We start from the raw sequence: 17,344 nt of genomic DNA on the forward strand, positions 1-17,344 counted from the left end.
CTTATTTGTTCTAGTAGCAGGGTTGAGCTGCCTCTGTTCTCTATACCCTCCACACCCTGCACCCCACCAAGCCCCCTTGATTCTGAGCCTGAGTCCCTAGCCTTCCCCTTGACCGTCCTCACAAAAAGAACCTTTTCCCGCTGAAGTGTTCAGAGTTGTTTTCTATTGCCTGTTGTATACATCTAACATCTATTTTATTTTAAAAAAGTCACAGGATGTCTGAGCTGTAAGAAATCTAGGAGTTCATCTAGTTCAGCTCCTCACTTCATAGCTGAGGACACGGAAGCCCCAGAGGTTGAGGGTTTCACCCCAGTCACGTCACAGAGCTTATCAGTGACAGAGCTTGGCATAAAGATAAGGTCTCCTTTCCTCAGGGAGTGCAGGCTCCTTTAAAAAAAAAAATCCCTTTTTAGTGACAAAGAGTCTTGCTCTATAACTTCAATATTTAATAGAGGACAGTGACTTCAAAATTCGGATCCCCCATTCCCTGAAACAATTTTCTTCGTGTCATTTAAAGACTTGTTTTCAGAGGTAGTCCTTCCAGGGTTTTGGCGTCTGGTAAAGACAGGCACCCGTTTCTCTCCTTATATGAAGTCTCGCTTCTTCCCGGCTATCTCACCGTGGATTCTCTTGCGTGAAGTCAGTGTTTGGAAAGGAAGTGGTTTGCTCCAAGAAAACATCTGGGCTGGGGTTCAGAGAGTGATTATTTATCATTTCTGAGTCTGCTCCTCCAGCTGTGTGCCGGGGAGGAGTTTTTCTGCTCACACTGAATGGTGCACATCTGGCTGTGGCTTTAGGGCAGTCATGGCTATTGTAACCGCTGCTACGATAGCCAAGGTCAGGTTGGGCCCAGGAAAGGAAATGACAATAACAGGACTGATACTGTGCCAGATACTGTTTGAAGTTCTTAGTATGCATTAGTTAATTCATTTTCTCCCCACAAGGCTAGCATGGAAGTAGTAAGCATAGTAATCATTACCTCTGTTTGTAGGTGAAAAAATTAAGGCAAAGAGAGGTTAAGTAACTTGCTCAAGGTCACACAGCTTTTAAGTGGAAGAGTTGAGATTTGAACACAAGTCAGGTTTTCTTTTCGTTTCTTGCCAGTACTAGGGGTCATACCTGGGACCTCACTCCTGTTAGGTAAGCACTCTACCACTGAGTTACCCCAACCCTCAAGATCCAGGCTCTTCACCCTCTGTTCTCTTGCATCTCAACCACAAAAACTCTCCATATGGAAGTAAAAATGAATCCTTTTTCTGAAGAACAAAAGATTGTTCAATTAGGCATATGGCTGTCCATAAATACTTTCAGTAGGGAGTTATGTATTGTGAATCTCTTTTATTCCAACAATGTTTGGAAGATCTACTTACCGACGATACTACAAAACTTCTACACAGCAAAGGCTCTGGCCTCACATGAAACCGAGTACCTCAAAAATTCATCTATGTGATAGTTGTGAGAATTACATAAAATATAGATTTTTTTTGCTCTAGATGCTCATAAAATAGGATCAATAATTAATGTGTCAATTGAATTTTTAAAAAAACATTCTTTTAACCCATCTTGAGTTCCCCTGTGGTGAAAATATTAATTACAATGCAAAACCACCCAAGTGATGATGAGAAAAGACTGAACTGGGTACCTGAAAAGTTCTTTTTCTCCTTCGGGGTTTCAAAACACATTTTTCTATTTGAAATTTGCTATAGTACATTACACAGAGATAGGAAATCATCTCTATTCCATTCTTATTTTGGCAAACAGACAATGTAGGGTTCTTTCTTTTCTTCTTCTTTTTCTTTTTCTTTTTTTTTTTTGGTAAAGAAGAGTCTATTTAGACTTAAGCATGTTTCTATTTGCAGATAATTGAGAAATTTTAAATGAACAATAACTGCAAGAAAATAGTTGGGTCCTTTAAATGTGAACTTTAAAAGTATGCTGGTGGTAAAGCATAAGCTGGACAAATAATTAATTTTCACTTACCAGTTTACAACATAAAATGCCTACCCCTGTCCAAACTAGTTATTAAGATATATGGGTGCAGATAGGTGCATTTCTATTTGTCACATTTTGGGTAGAGTGCAACATATTAAAACATTGCATTCGTGAAAATAATGAATGGAATAATGAAATAAATAGTTCTGTATTTTTAGATTATTTAAAACATTTAAGCTTGATTTCTCAGAGGACTATTCACCATCTTGTAATCTAAAAATAAGATCAGGAAGCTAGAGGTATAGCTCAATGGTAGAGCACATGCTTAGCATGCAGGAGGTCTTAGGTTTAATCCCCAGCACCCCTCCCGACAGCAAACAAATTAGAACAGTTGCAGGTAGATTTTGCTAAACCAAGAAAGGAGCATAGTGATTTTTATCCACTATTTTCTTCTACAGTGCCATTACCTTACTCTCCTCATCCTTGGAAAGCTTTTATAAGAAAGACTAATGGCCTCATTTGGATTTCTTTCTTTTTTTTTTAATTAAAATATTTTTTATTTTTACAAACACATTTTGATTCATTGTACATAAATGGGGTACATCATTTCGTTTCTGTGGTTGTGCACAATGTAGATTCACACCATTCATGTAATCATACATATATATAGAGTAATACTGTATGTTTCATTCTACTGTCTTTCCATCTCCACCCCCTCCCACCCCTTCTTCCTCTACACCATCCAAAGTTCCTTCATTCTTCTCTCCCCCCCACCCCACCCCCATTACATATTGTCATGCACTTATCAGAGAAAACATTCAGCCTTTGGTTTTTGGGCTTGGCCTATTTCACTTAGCATGATATTTTCCAACTTCATCCATTTACCAGCAAATGCCATAATTTTATTCTTCTTTATGGCTCAGTAATATTCCATTGTGCATATATACCACAGTTTCTTTATCCATTCATCGATTAAAGGGCATCTAGGGTGGTTCCACAATCTAGCTATTGTGAATTGAGCTGCTATGAACATTGATGTGGCTGCATCACTGTAGTATGCTGATTTTAAGTCCTTTGGGTATAAACCAAGGAGTGGGATAGCTGGGTCAAATGATGAGTCCATTCCAAGCTCTCTGAGGAATCTCCACACTGCTTTCCAGAGTGGCTGTACCAATTTGCAACTCCATCAGCAATGCATGAGTGTGCCTTTTCCCCCACATCCACGCCAACACTTATTATTGCTTGTGTTCTTGATAATAGCCATTCTAATTGGAGTTAGATGAAATCTTAGGGTGGTTTTAATTTGCATTTCTCTAATTACTAGGGATGATGAGCACTTTTTCATATATTTGTTAATCACCTGTATATCTTCTTCTGTGAAGTGTCTGTCCATTTCCTTAGCCCATTTATTGATTGGGTTCTTTGTATTTTGGGTGTAAAGTTTTTTAAGTTCTTTATAAACTTTGGAGATGAGCACTCTGTCTGAAGTGTGTTTGGAAAAGATTTTCTCCCACTCTGTAGGCTCTCTTTTCACATTATTGATTGTTTCCTGTGCTGAGAAAAAACTTTTTAGTTTGAATCTATCCCATTTATTGATTCTTGCTTTTATTTCTTGCACTATGCGGGTCTTGTTAAGGAAGTCTGGTCCTAAGCCAATGTGATGGAGATTTGGATTTACTTTTTCTTCTATTTGGTGAAGGGTCTCAGGTCTAATTCCTAGATCCTTGACCCATTTCGAGTTGTTTTGTACAGGGTGAGAGATAGGGATTTAATTTCATTTTACTGCATATGGACTTCCAGTTTTCCCAGCACCATTTGTTGAAGAGGCTATCTTTTCTCCATTGTAAGTTTTTGGCACCCTTGTCTAGTATGAGGTTACTGTACTTATGTGGGTATGTCTCCTTGTCGTCTATCTTGTATCATTGATCTACCTGTCTATTTAGGTGCCAGTACCATACCATTTTTGTTACTATTGCTCTATAGTAGAGTTTAAGGTCTGATATAGTGATACCTCCTGCATCACTCTTCATGCCCAGGATTGTTTTGGCTATTCTAGGTCTTTTGTTCTTCCAGATGAATTTCATGATTACTTTTTCTGTTTCTATGAGAAATGTCATAGGGATTTTAATTGGAATTGTGTTAAATCTGTATAGTGCCTTTGGAAGTATGGTCATTTTGATAATATTAATTCTGCCTATCCAAGAATAGGGGAGATTTTTCCATCTTCTAAGGTCTTCCTCAATTTCTTTCTTCAGTGTTTTGCAGTTTTCATTGTAGAGATCTTTCACCTTTTTGGTTGGATTGACTCCCAAGTATTTTATTTTCTTCTTTTTTGTGATGTTGGGATTAAACCCAGGGCTTTGCACATGCTAGGCATGGGTTCTCCAAGTAAGCCATACCCACACCTGTAGCTTTTTTGCTTTTGTTATTTAAGCAATTTATTGATACAAAATTCCATTATGTCAAAACGAACAACAGCCAGGTACAGTAATGCATGCCTATAATCCCAGCTATTCAGGAGGCTGAGGCAGAAGGACCAAAATTTAGAGGCCAGTCTGAGGAACTTAATAAGATCCTGTCTCAAAATAAAATTAAAAAGAACTGGAGGTGTAACTCATGGTAGAACATTCCTGGGCTCAATCCCCAGGAACAAAACAAACAAACAAAACAAACCCAAAACAACAGAACTTAAAGATCTCATCTCAGTGAGAAATTTTTCTTGTATTAATCTTTATTCAGAGTGACAAACTGAGTAGGAATAGAAACACTGTTTGCTTTTTTTTCAGCTATCTAAATAACAGACTAACACTAGAAGAAAAATTTTCCAGGGTTCAATATCTGTTGCTTTTTTACAGAATAATTAGGGCAATGTGAGCAAAAAGGACCTTTTTCAATTCAGTGTTTTAGTGTCGGAAATTTCAGCCAAGAACGTGGCCCCACAGGCTGGTTGGGAAGAAATGGAGGGAGGTGCAGGAACAGTAGGGAGGTGAGAGAAGAGAGGGTGTCCGGTTGCCCTTGGGAACCAGTCGTATGAGCCTTGGGGACGTCTAGGTGTCCCCTCTCTGGGGCCAGGTTGGCCCAACTGAGTCCCAGGACAGCCAGTGGGAGACTCCATCTCTCCTTCCTGTTCACCTGGTCCAGCCTCAGTAGGTGAGATGAGCAGAACCTCCACCCTCAGCTCCGCAGCAGGCCCAGGTTCTTGGCAGTTTCTCCAGGGAAATTAAAGTGAAGCTTATTACATAGCAAAGTCCCGGATGGGCTCCCTCTTGATTACCAACCCAGGGGAGGTCTTTTATTTCTCCATCCCTTTGTTAATACAAGACCTATCCTATGCTAGGTGCAGTCTGACCCCAGGGACAGTAGCCCTAACTGCTCCAGTGTAGCCTGGAAACGGGAGGCTGGGTCTTAACTCCTTGAGGGACTAGTCTGATCCGTGTCTGAATTCCCAGTACAAAACCAGGTACCTGACACGAAACTTACCCAATCATTGTTTGAATGGAGCCCTTTGAGAGTCCAGGCAAGAGCACCTAAATCAAGGGTAGAAGACAGAAGTAAAAGAAGACTTCCTGAAGAAGGGGATCCTCTCTGCCAAGTGAAAGGGTCCTTCAAGGATAAGTTAAAGGATAAATTGGTTAGGACAAAAGGAACACACAGAAAGGAACTAGGGCATTGTTGCACAGAAAAGGGACCTTCTTCAAGGTCTATGCGTCCTCAAGACACACACACACACACACACACACACACACACACACACACACACACCGTGTGCACAGGCACGTGTGGGCACCTGACATTCAGGAGACAGAAGTTGCAAATAATCACTATGCTATTCTCTCTTCCAAGGACATTGCTATAATTAATGTGTGAGAGAGGTGGGCTTTGTCATGCTCGAGAATGTCAGAGTTCTGCTGGGGAAAATTGACAGTATTGTGATCTATTGCAATATTTTTTACACGGTATAATTTGGGCTTGTATCTGCTTAACCAATTAAAGATTAAGCAGGCAGGCCTTGAATACTACTGCACAGCTGAAAGAATGATTTATTACACCAAAGGTTATTGGAATAATGGGAAGCCAGTTTGTATTGAGAGAGTCCACCATTGCTAGCTGTTCAATGTGCTCCCAAACCAGGCTTCCCTGTTCAGCCCAGAAAAAAGTTGTCCCTTAAACCTGCCTCTTAGACAGTGTCAGTGCACAATAACAAATTAAAGGGCTTGGGAAGTCCCCATAGTTAAAGCAAAATAAGTTTATGGTGAAGCAAACACATATCCCAGAAAAAATCCTTTTTGTTTTCTTTCTTGTGTTCCCTGAATACCTGTTCTTGGATCATCATAGTAAGAATGTCAAGACCCTGGAGGATTTACAGAATTTCATCTACTCTGCTGGGCTTATTCTATAGTCAGATTAAAAAAAGTAATCCCAGCTAAATTCCACTGAAGCACAATGACATTTGTGCCCGTGATCTGGTCCTGATTCAGGGAATGCATTGGTTTCTGGCATCAATATGGCTGAATATCTCAGTTCACCATGGGTCCTCCACGGGCTCCGGTCATGGCATGGTGGCATGCGTTTAATTGCCACACATAGAGGTGAGAGGGAACTTGGTGCAAGGGATGAGCCCCAAGGATTTCTGTGGGTTTCACACTTGAGTCTTGTGGGAGGAATTAATGTGAGTGCCTGCGAAGACAGGCCCAGGTTATGAAGGGCCTCGTGTGGACGTTTTCCTGAATGCTGGGGTGAGCGGGGAAGATTCAGTTAGAGGGACAACCAGGCTGCACTCCTGGAGACACTCCATAACTACTGTCATGGGCGGGGTAGAGGGACCTGAGTCCTGTGCTGAGACCAGGCAGGAGTCTATCACACTAGCTCACAGGGAGGATGGGAAGAAAGAGGGAAGCAAGATCAAGACAGTGGGTTTGGGAAAGATACCCAAAGACGTAATGGGTAGCATTTGGAAACCAATCGGATGTTGAGGATGAGGAAATACAGCAGCAATTTAGGGTGACAACTGGGCTTCTGGCAGAGGGAACGCTATGCCTCCAACTAAGAGAATATAGGAGGAGGGGGAGAAGTGATGAATTCAAACTGGACAAATTTAGATTAAATTCAGTGTGACACCCAAATACTGATATACAGAGTTCTGGTGGGAAGTTGACTCCTGGGATCCAGGAGTGACATCTGGGTTCCAGGTAGGAACACCAGCTATTAGCACATAGATGGTATTGCAGAAGGTTTGGGTGAGTCCAGTGCATTACTTTGCTCAAAAAGATAGATAATTTTGGATGAAAGAAATGCAAAGAGAATTTCTTTTCTTTTTATCTTTTTGTGGTGCTGGGGATGGAACCCAGAGTCTCGTGCACGCTAGGCAAGTGCTGTCTCTGCCACTGAGCCATACCCCCAGCTGCAAATCTGATCTTGAACCCTTCTTTACTTGGGAGAGTGCACAACAGTTGCAATAAATGTTTGACCTGATTGGCTGGATATGTGAATGGAGAGATGTTTAAATAAATGACAAGACTAGGTCCTTGAAAGTCTCTTTTATTTTATCTTGCAAATTTGCTTCAGTTTCAGTTCTGGCATGAAAAAAAATGTGACGACCTTTAATAAGCAAAAAGACAACATTTGGATGCAATACATGGAAGACTTTACTCCTGCTTTTAAAAAATTAATGAGCCTTTCATTCTTGAAGCCTGAACATTTAGGCCCATCTGATCTATATTCCCATTTGGTATTGACACTCTAGCAGTGACTGACCAACTGCTGCCTTTGCAGCAAACCCAGCTGGAGATGACCAGCCGAGTTGCAGACTGGGTACTGTTCAGCGAGCAAACGTTATTTTGCGCATGACTTCCCTTGAGTAAATGTGAGTCTTCACTCTATATTTTTGGCCAGAGACCAAGTGGCTTTAAAAGAAAGAGATAGGTGGGATACAGGCATTGATTCGTTACACCAATGTCTTGTCTAAATGGCCACGCTATGGTGTCAGGGACTGCAGAATAGACCAAGACTCCTTGGTAATCAATCACACTACACAGCCAGGAAACAGGGCAGGTTGGAATCATGTCCTCCATTGTTGTCGATGGTAATCTTACCCTGAGAATAAAGTGGAAAGGTAGTTCTGACCCTTTGGGAATCATTGAGAAAATACTTTAAGATGCACACATGGTCGAAATATTTTAACACCTCACTGCATGGACCAAGAGGTTTGGACATTGCCAAGGGAATTACTAAGTCATGCTGTGATTTAGGAAGGTCAACAGGACTCAGATTCCTTATCTGCTAAGACTTTTCTCTGCTTTCCATTTTTTTCCCTCTGAGTAAAATGGAACTTTGAGAGCAGAACAGAGACCTTGAGGCACTCAACCCTGGCACGCTGTTTATGTCTACAATTTCATCATCAATTTGAAGAGGGAGAGACAAAAATTGCAGATGCAGGGATTTAAATTCCCTTATGCTAAATTTGTTGAGATGAGCAGATTGTAAACTGCCTTTTGCAAATATGATATGCATGTGGGCATCAGGCTACTAACTCCAAATCACAGACTCGTTCATCCGTGTGGTATTTCCCTCCAGAAGTTTCTGAGATTGCTTCTGTAGTGGCTATGGATCCTGGAGCTGTTCAGGTTGAGTGGGAAGATTAGAGACTATTTGGCTAAGGAAGTTGGAGGCCTTTACCAATGAGATGGAAATGACAAATTTTTCTGTTTACATCCTCACACACACTCTCTGAATTGGAATGTTCAGTTTGTACTTTTCTAAGGAAAGCCAGGAGCAATTTGTATAGCCATCAACCTTGTCTTAGAAACTTAGAACTCAAGTCATTTAGATGCTCTCACTTACACTCTGACTCTTCTTTTGAAAAATGATCTGTATTTTTACATTTTTCATCTCTGGCAGGATCCTATCTTCTGATCTTTCTGATCAGAAACAATTTATTTTGCTTTTTTAAAAAAATTTAGTTACATAAGACATTAATGCATATTCACTTAAAACTTGAAATATTTCAAATAGCACTGAAGTCCCTTTTGATTACTGTGTCAAATTATGACATTCTTCCTTACCTATCAGACCCCCTTCTACCTGTTAATACTTTTTGCTGTAGGTATGGGTAGTATCTTTTGGTGTGTGTGCACATATTATTGTAGATAAATGCCACCCTTTTTAAACTAAGCAATACATCTTGCATATCTGTCAGTACAGAGAGGTATTCCACTTTTCATTCCTTTTTTACTGTTGCATAATATTCCATTAATTTATTTTGGTGGTTCTGATTTTTCACTAGTTTATCTTACCTTGAAGAGTCTTGACAGATCCCTCACAGAGTGAAATCTTCAAAGTAAAAATTGTTAATTCCATTCATGTAATGAAAACGGATTTATGTATTTCTAAGTCCCTAAATATACCCATTTATGCCACACCCAATACCATTACAATGATCACGAGTATTTCCATAGTTAACACTTCATAGGATAACTCAACCAGATGTTTTTCCTTCATTAATTACTCTATAATATGGTGCATCTCTCATTCAGCATGTACAGAGTGTGCATTTAAGGTTTAACATATTCATTTGACACATAGTTATGGAGAGCCTACAAAGTGTCAAGTACTTCTTTGGGTGCTGGGAAAATAGTAATGAACAAAATCGATAGAAATCCCAGGTCTCCAGTGACAGAAACTTAGTGAGACCATCTCAGAACAAAAAAAAAAAAAAAAATAAAGAGGGCTGGGGATGTGGCTCAGTGGTAAAGCATCCCTGGATTCAATCCTAGGTACAAAAAAGTAAAATACAAAAATAAAGTCCCAGTTCATGGAAATTGCATCCTAGTGTAAGACAGAAGGTAGACAAAAAAGTAAGATGTAAAGGATGTTAGCTAGTGACATGTTCTAAAGAGAAAAAAATGAAGCAGGACTTTGAATAAAGACCGGAAAGAAGTGAGGGAGGAATCTGTGAGGGTGTCTGGAAGAAAAGCTTCCCTATCTATGATGCTCTCTAGGATCAAATGACTTTTTCTGCTGGAGAAATGGCCAGACTCTTTCTGCCCTGCAGTTCATCATTTGATTTGATTTCTTTTTCTTTTTCTCCCCGCTACCCCTTGGTATTAGAGATTGAACCCAGAGGTGCTTTACCACTCAGGTACATCCCCAACCCTTTTAAAAGTTTTTTTAAATTTCGAGACAGGGCCTTGCTAAGTTGATGAGGCCAGCCTCATTTGAACTTGCCATCCTCCTGCCTCAGCCTCCCAAGTAGCTAAGACTGATTACAGGCATGGGCCACTGCACCCGATTCCTCATTTGGCTTCTTGTCCTTTATCACTTCTTGGCAGTGCAATTCTCCCTCAAAAATATTAGACTTTGCTGTAGTAGCTTTCCTGTAGAAGAAGCAAAAACGAGCAATGAATCATTGAACATGTAAGGTTTATAACACAAGGAGAATAGGGCTTGTAGGCTACCCGTTATCTCCTGAGATCAAAGGCACTGGCAGGAAAAATGTGGTTAGCCCTCTGACAGGGAGATATGTGGAGCAATTTGTCTCTGCTTGAGGACACAGCATAGAGAGCGAGAAGCCCAGGGATTAGCTGGAAGAGAAACCTGCCCAAGGGGAAATGAGCACATTTTCTCTTTTATGACCAAGCATCTGCTTGTTGATGGGCTTTGTCTAGCATTTTATATACTGCCTGGAAGTAGATCCCAGTTCTTCTAATTAGTAGGTGGGTTATTTTAGGCAGATTATTTCATATCTCTGAGTTGCATTTTTCATCTATAAAATGGGCGTAATATGGTGAGTGCCACCACACATGCTTGTAATCCCAGCAATTCAGGAGCCTGGGTCAGGAAGATCACAAATTTGGGGCCAGCCTTGGCAAATTAGCAAGACTCTGTCTCAAAATAAAAAAAAATAAAAATAAAAATAAAAATAGCTGGGGATGTAGCTCAGTGGTACTGGGTTCCTTCCCGAGTACCACACATACACGCACACGTATGATAATTAAATAGTAGCTATCTCATAAGGTGGATAGGGGATCAAAGAAGATCAGGTGTCACCAGAGGAGGTCCAAGGAGTTCCAGAGAAGGAGACCTCAACTCAGGACAAGTGAAGTTCTTGACAAATGTCAAAGAAATGAATTTAAGGACATTAGTTTAAGACCTAGGCAGAGATTTGTTTAGGAAAGCAGAGACAAAGAAGAGTGGGGGCTATACTGAGAGTGAGATATACTTCGGGGATCCCTGGCTTATTCTTTTAAAGAAAACTTGGTGGGGTGGGTATGGGAAGGTATGTGAGGATGACCTCAGTCCCGTGATCACAAGAAGGTTTCTGGTGGTCTGTCAAGTCTCAGGATCTTTAGGTGGACATTTTCTCCATTATCTGATCAATAGACAACACTAAGAAGCCAATAGATTATAGGCTTCTTAAAATATTTCATGTCTTTGATAAATTTCTTTTATTACGTGGCCTAATTAACCATGCAAAATGTAATTTTCATAAGTGAGTGAATTTACAGTAACTATGATTCACAGATTTCCCAAAATCTGGGAGTGACAAGTCTGGGAAGAAAGGTATATGGAACTATAGATGAAAATGATATTTTCTTGTTCTTTCTTTTGTCTCCTTTCTACCTATCTTTTTATTCCTTCTATCCGACTTCACAGAGAGGTAAAGTGTTTGTTCTAGGTGTCAGAAACACAATAATAAGTAGGCCACTACCACCACCACCACCACCACCACCTCCATTACCACCACCAGCAGGCCACCACCACAACCAGCACCAGGCTACCACCACCACCACCACAACCAGCACCACCACCACTACCACCACCACCACCACCACCACCACAACCAGCACCACCACCACTACCACCACCACCATCACCACCAACACCACCACTAGCACCACTACCACCACAACCAGCACCACTACCACCACCATCACCACCATCACCACCATCACCCCCATCACAACCAGCACCACCACCACCACCATCACCACCATCGCCACCACCACCACAACCAGCACCACTACCACCATCATCACCACCATCACCCCCATCACAACCAGCACCACCACCACCACCATCACCACCATCACCCCCATCACAACCAGCAGCACCACCACCACAACCAGCACCACTACCATCACCACCACCACCATCATCACCATCACCACCATCGCCACCACCACCACCACCTCAACCAGCACCACCACTACCACCACAACCAGCACCACTACCACCACCACCATCACCACCAGGCCACCATCACCACAACCACCACCACTACCACCATTACCACCAGCACCACAAGCACCAGCACCACCATCACGATACCAATACCACCATCACCACCACCATCACTGATAGTAGATAGTTTAGTTGTGAGCAGGTGGGGCTGGGAGGACAATGAAGGCAGAAACTTACAGGGAGGACAGAAGAAATACATCAAAGAGAATCCATAAGTCACAGGGTGGGAATGACAGAGAACTTCATCAAAGCAGACAGGCATTAGGAAAATGGGAACTGATACATAAACCTCCCACAGCCACAGTGAATGATCATCCCTTAAGGGAACAATTGTTTCAAGGCCTCCTCTGTGAGGCTGGGGGTGTGCCGGGTGGAGTGCTTCCCTAGCATGTGTGAGGCCCTGGGTTCCATGCCCAGTACGGCAAAACCAAAACCAAAACAAAACAACACACACACACACACACCTTATCTCTTACTACCAGGTCACTGTGACCCTCCCCTTGTGACCAGGTCATCACTGAGACCATGTCACACCCTCTCCTTATAACAGGGTCATCACGACCCTCACAAAGAAATTTGCTGAGGGTATAGAAAGGGTAGTAATAAGCCGCTGAAGAAGGTGTGAGAAACAGGCTCAAAGAACAAAGGGACCCAAATCCCTTAAGAACTCAGACTCTAAGAGTTACACCATTCCCTTCGGAGACAGTCTGCCGGGGCCTATCCTGTGCGTCCTGATCTCACTTTCTCTAATAACTCCTGCCTGTTGCTGAGCCGCTCATTTGAAATCCTTCCTGCAGTTCCTCAGGAACTGGTTGCTTTGGACCCTGTGGTTGCTTCAGCTCTGTGGTCTCCTCTAAAACCATCACCACCACCACCACCATCACTGCCACCCCCCCTCCCAGCTCAGTAGGGGGCAGTACCAAGATCAGGGATGAGATGGCGTTATTCAGTACTTCTTTAAAACGTTTATCAGCATTTGGTAGAATTTGGTATTAGAGATTCAGCTTCAAGGCTGTTGGACAGATCTGTAATCTTCAAGGCAGGAAAAGCATTAAAAATCCCCGAGCTCCGGGAAGCAGGTAGAGGTTCAGGATTTTCAGGAATGGTGTTGATTTGCAAATGGGCTTCCCTGGCACCAGAGAAGGGAAAGGGGGAGGAGGAAATGGAGTCATTTTAGTGCTATCAAAGGCACCTGTGAGACAGGATGCTGAGCTGCCCTGACCAAGAAGCTGCTTGATGTAAACGTCTGTGAAATGATAAAGAAGCCTGTGGCGAGAACCACCCAGGGGACAAATCACCTCACGGGGCTTCCTTCTGTGTCTCTTTAGTCCTAGTTGCTCTCAGTTGCATGGAAACAACCAAAGCTGACAACCAAAGCTTTCAGCTACAAATCTAGCTCACAGCTTCGAGAGAGCTAAACATATAAATCTAGTGTTCAGATGTCTCCAAAAATAACATGTAACATTTCTCCTCTGTTGGGATACTCTGTACAACAGTTCAAAATGCTAGCTAGTCAGGTCAAACTGATCTGCTTTTGATGGTGGCTCCGTTGTACTAGTTGGAACTCCGGACCAGCTACGTAACTTTGGGGGTCTCAGCGTTCTCATTGGTGTGGTGGAGATTGTGATTGTATCTAAACAGGGTAATTATGAAGATTAAACAATGAGATAAAACACATGGCACAGGATCCAGGATAGATGAAGTATGTATACATTTTTATGATTAAAATGGGTATATTTTTGGGGGGAGTGTAAATGAGGAAGGGAGAGTACAAATGTAGACAAAGAGAAGGAGAACAAGAGATAGGGAAAGAGGAGAAGATTATAAAAGCTGATCCTGGAAGCCAGGTACAGACAGTTAAAAAAAAAAAAAACCTGAGAGAGAAAAGGATAAAAATGGCAGGGAATCAAAGGCAAAAGCTTAGTTTTGCTTTTTGCCGAGGGTTCACCCATCTGGCCTTGGCTTCTACACTGACTTTTTCTTCCAAATAGCATCTGAGGAGCCTAGTGGTGAAACCCAGGCCAGGGAGATAGATCATCTCCATCTCCCCAAATTTCTGTCCTGAGTGAAGGCATTTAAGAAATACACTATTTTTCTTTTGCAGCACAGAATTCTTCTGAGACTAATAGAAGAAGCAGGCCTGTCAGGTGAGTGGCAGTGACCACAGGCGGACATAATCCTATTGCTTTTTGGCTGGCAGCTCATGCAGAGAAAAACCTTCTCTGATCTAGATGAAGGTAAATTTAGTTTAAATCCCAACACAAAATTCTAACCCTCCGAAATCAGCTTCTAGTCCCAGTTGATGATGATCCTACACATCAGAAATAGCCGAAATACCACTATTGGGGTTGTAATAATTCAATCATTGCTAAAGGTAGAAGGCTTAAAGGGTAGACTAGCTCATTTTTAGGGTCTAAGGAAAAAAAATGAAGAGATTGGTGTCTTTCCTTGAATCTGTTTAATAGCTGATATTCTAGTGAACCATTTAGTATGGGTGAACATACATAGCCCTGCCTAAGGGCTGAGCCATCTAGAAAAATAGAACACATGACTAACCACATCATTTGTTTTCTTTTATGTGAAGAATGGCTGGCTGGTTTGAATCCATTCCTATAGCATTATGAATTCTAATCAACTACAAAAGCAGAGCAAAATAGCAGTTCTAAGATGGATTTTCAGTATGATCTCTTCTGATGTGCCTTTGCAAACACAGTAATTTAAGAAACCAAGTTGAAACCTGGATCCGAACATTGGTATGTTGAGCATGCTTGAGGGGAAGATCAAAGGTCATTTTTAACATTATATAAAAAACTAGCTTGACCTGGAAAATAATTGCTTTTATAAAATTAAACACCCTTTGAAGTTATGTATTATGATCAACCCCATCTGTTCAGTGCATGCACACACACAAACTCCATATTTTAATTTCTTTCTTTTTAAGAAAGAAGCGATGCAGTGCTTATTTTGGTTTGTAAATTGCTGCCCCGAAATGTTATAATCACACCTCTGGGATGACTATGACTGGGATCTGCCTGCCTTCATTTCTATCGTAAGCGCAGCATGGCCAACCGTGGAGAATGTGACTTTCCACTTATACCAGCCCCTCAGGCTGATGATTCCTACAAAGCACAGGGAAACGCTCCCACTCCTGCCTTCCGGCCTGTACCCTGGATTCGGCACGTTCCTCCAGCCCTTCCACCCTCTGTTGGTGCTGCCCATTCATATGAGCTTGCAGCTGAGGTGCCCGAAGTACCGTTACTGGTTCCCTCGTGGGGTGTAACTGAGGCTGTTGACACGTCCCTGCGCACTCCTGCCACAGCCTCGCAGTCACACTACTCATTTAACTATGAGCTTCCTGTGCCACCCGGTGCAGACCCACAGGAAACAGAGACTTCTGGGCTCAGAGACGTGAGAAAACCCTCGAGTGGTCCATGTTTGGAGTATCCAGCCTTCATTAGATCCAATTGCAGCCATTATAATTATAACCCATCCCTTTGCCTGCCCCCCATTTTAAAATTAACCAATCACATAGATGGTAAGCCCAAGCTCCTCCAATCGGAGTGAAGGGCAGCACTGTGAAAAGTTAAGTCTTAAGCAGGCGGACTGCCAACCCCCTAGGTGCACTGGCTAGCCATGTTCTAAGCACGCCATTTTGGCAGAAGTAGTTTTTTTGCCTTGCCCACCCACCCACTTCCAAGCACCTGTTTGATTTTTTTGTGTCACCTTGGTCTAACAGGGAGATGGAATATTTAACTTTAGGCCCAGGCCTTAAGATTTGGGACTCAATTTTGTCCTTTAGATCTATACATATCAATACTCCAAAGCAATTTTTTTTTTAATGCATTTTACTTCGAATTTGAAATATGCTTTGGATGTTTTTTATTTAATAAGGCAAACGCACAGGACTACATTCATTATTTAGACTAGAACTTATTTTGCACTTGTAAGAAAAAAATCTGGCATGCTTGCGGAGGGTAATTGCATAGAGTGCAATGAACTCAATTTATGTGAAGGATTATTGAAGGAATACAAAACTTCCAAGGTAAGCCTGCTAAATCATTCATTCAGGAACTGACTGACATTTGCCCACATCTGGATCTTGTGCTTTGCCAACTTTTAAAGCAAAGCAAAAAGCAATTATTTAAAAGTGGTGGTGAAAACTAGCATTGAAAGAGAGAATCCTGGAGGGCAAATATATGTTAAGTGATTATTTTCTCTTAATGTAATTCATAGACCGTGGACCTCAGCACCTGTCTTGACTTGGCAACTCTGACATAACATTAAACCATAAATGCAATGTCAATAATAATATTAATAATTATCTTGCTTTTCACTTAAAGATTTCTACTCCATTTTAAAATTTATTGTGCACTAAGCGGGTGTAATTAGCCTTAAAGTCTAAGTCTGGGACTCCAGTTCCTTTTGGAATATTTGTTTCTCTTTTATATTTCCAGTTAATGTCTAAATCCGTCTGATGCTATAAAGAACCTGTTGTGAAAATTTGTAAATGAAAATTATTTTCTGTTGTACATGTGAAAATTCTGAAATTTATGAAGAAGTGAATGTAACATTTTCATTGGTTAATCACCTCTAGACTTAATCACAGAAACATTTCAGGCAATCAGAAAAGGAGAAAAAAATTCTTTAGTTGATTTCTCAGAGAATTTTATTTTTCCAGATTGCAAGTAAACTGTTCTCATGTTTTCTATTTGGCCGTTTCAGGAGTATACCAATGAAACACAGGAGTCAGACAAATGAAATGCTAATGAAAAGTAGGATGACGTTAAAATATCTCTATGTGATCTGTTGGGAACAAAGGCAGATGACCATCTGGGGAATAAGAGTAATGTGAATAAGGAATTTTTAGCCTTGCAAAGCCACAAGCTTCATTTGCCTTGGAGAGTGCCCCTGGGCAAGACCTTCTCTTGGGCTGCTGGTAGGGGTGTCAGTGGAGTTCTGAAATAGGAGCTCACGCAGAATCCCCACCTGCACTGCATGTGAGGTCAGAAGTGCCCATTGTTGATGCTCCTCCTGGCTGCAAGGTCTTCAGTGAAGCCTCCCAGGGATCAAGAGAGCAATCAGCCCATGCATGGGCTTTCTCTGTCCTTTGCCACTAGTGAGTGTGATCGGTATAGTAGATTTTTAAAATGCAGTCCTGGGATTCTACTGTGTT

General features: G+C 41.6%; 1 protein-coding gene across 1 annotated transcript in view; it reads left to right on the forward strand.

The window, feature by feature from the left end:
• TMEM156 (transmembrane protein 156) overlaps positions 1–17,344 on the forward strand; it is a 131,438-nt gene that overhangs the window by 56,913 nt on the left and 57,181 nt on the right. The gene's annotated exons all lie outside the window — the stretch shown is intronic.

The sequence above is a fragment of the Sciurus vulgaris genome (genome assembly GCF_902686455.1).
Source record: "Sciurus vulgaris genome assembly, chromosome: 9".
Lineage (NCBI taxonomy): Eukaryota > Metazoa > Chordata > Mammalia > Rodentia > Sciuridae > Sciurus > Sciurus vulgaris.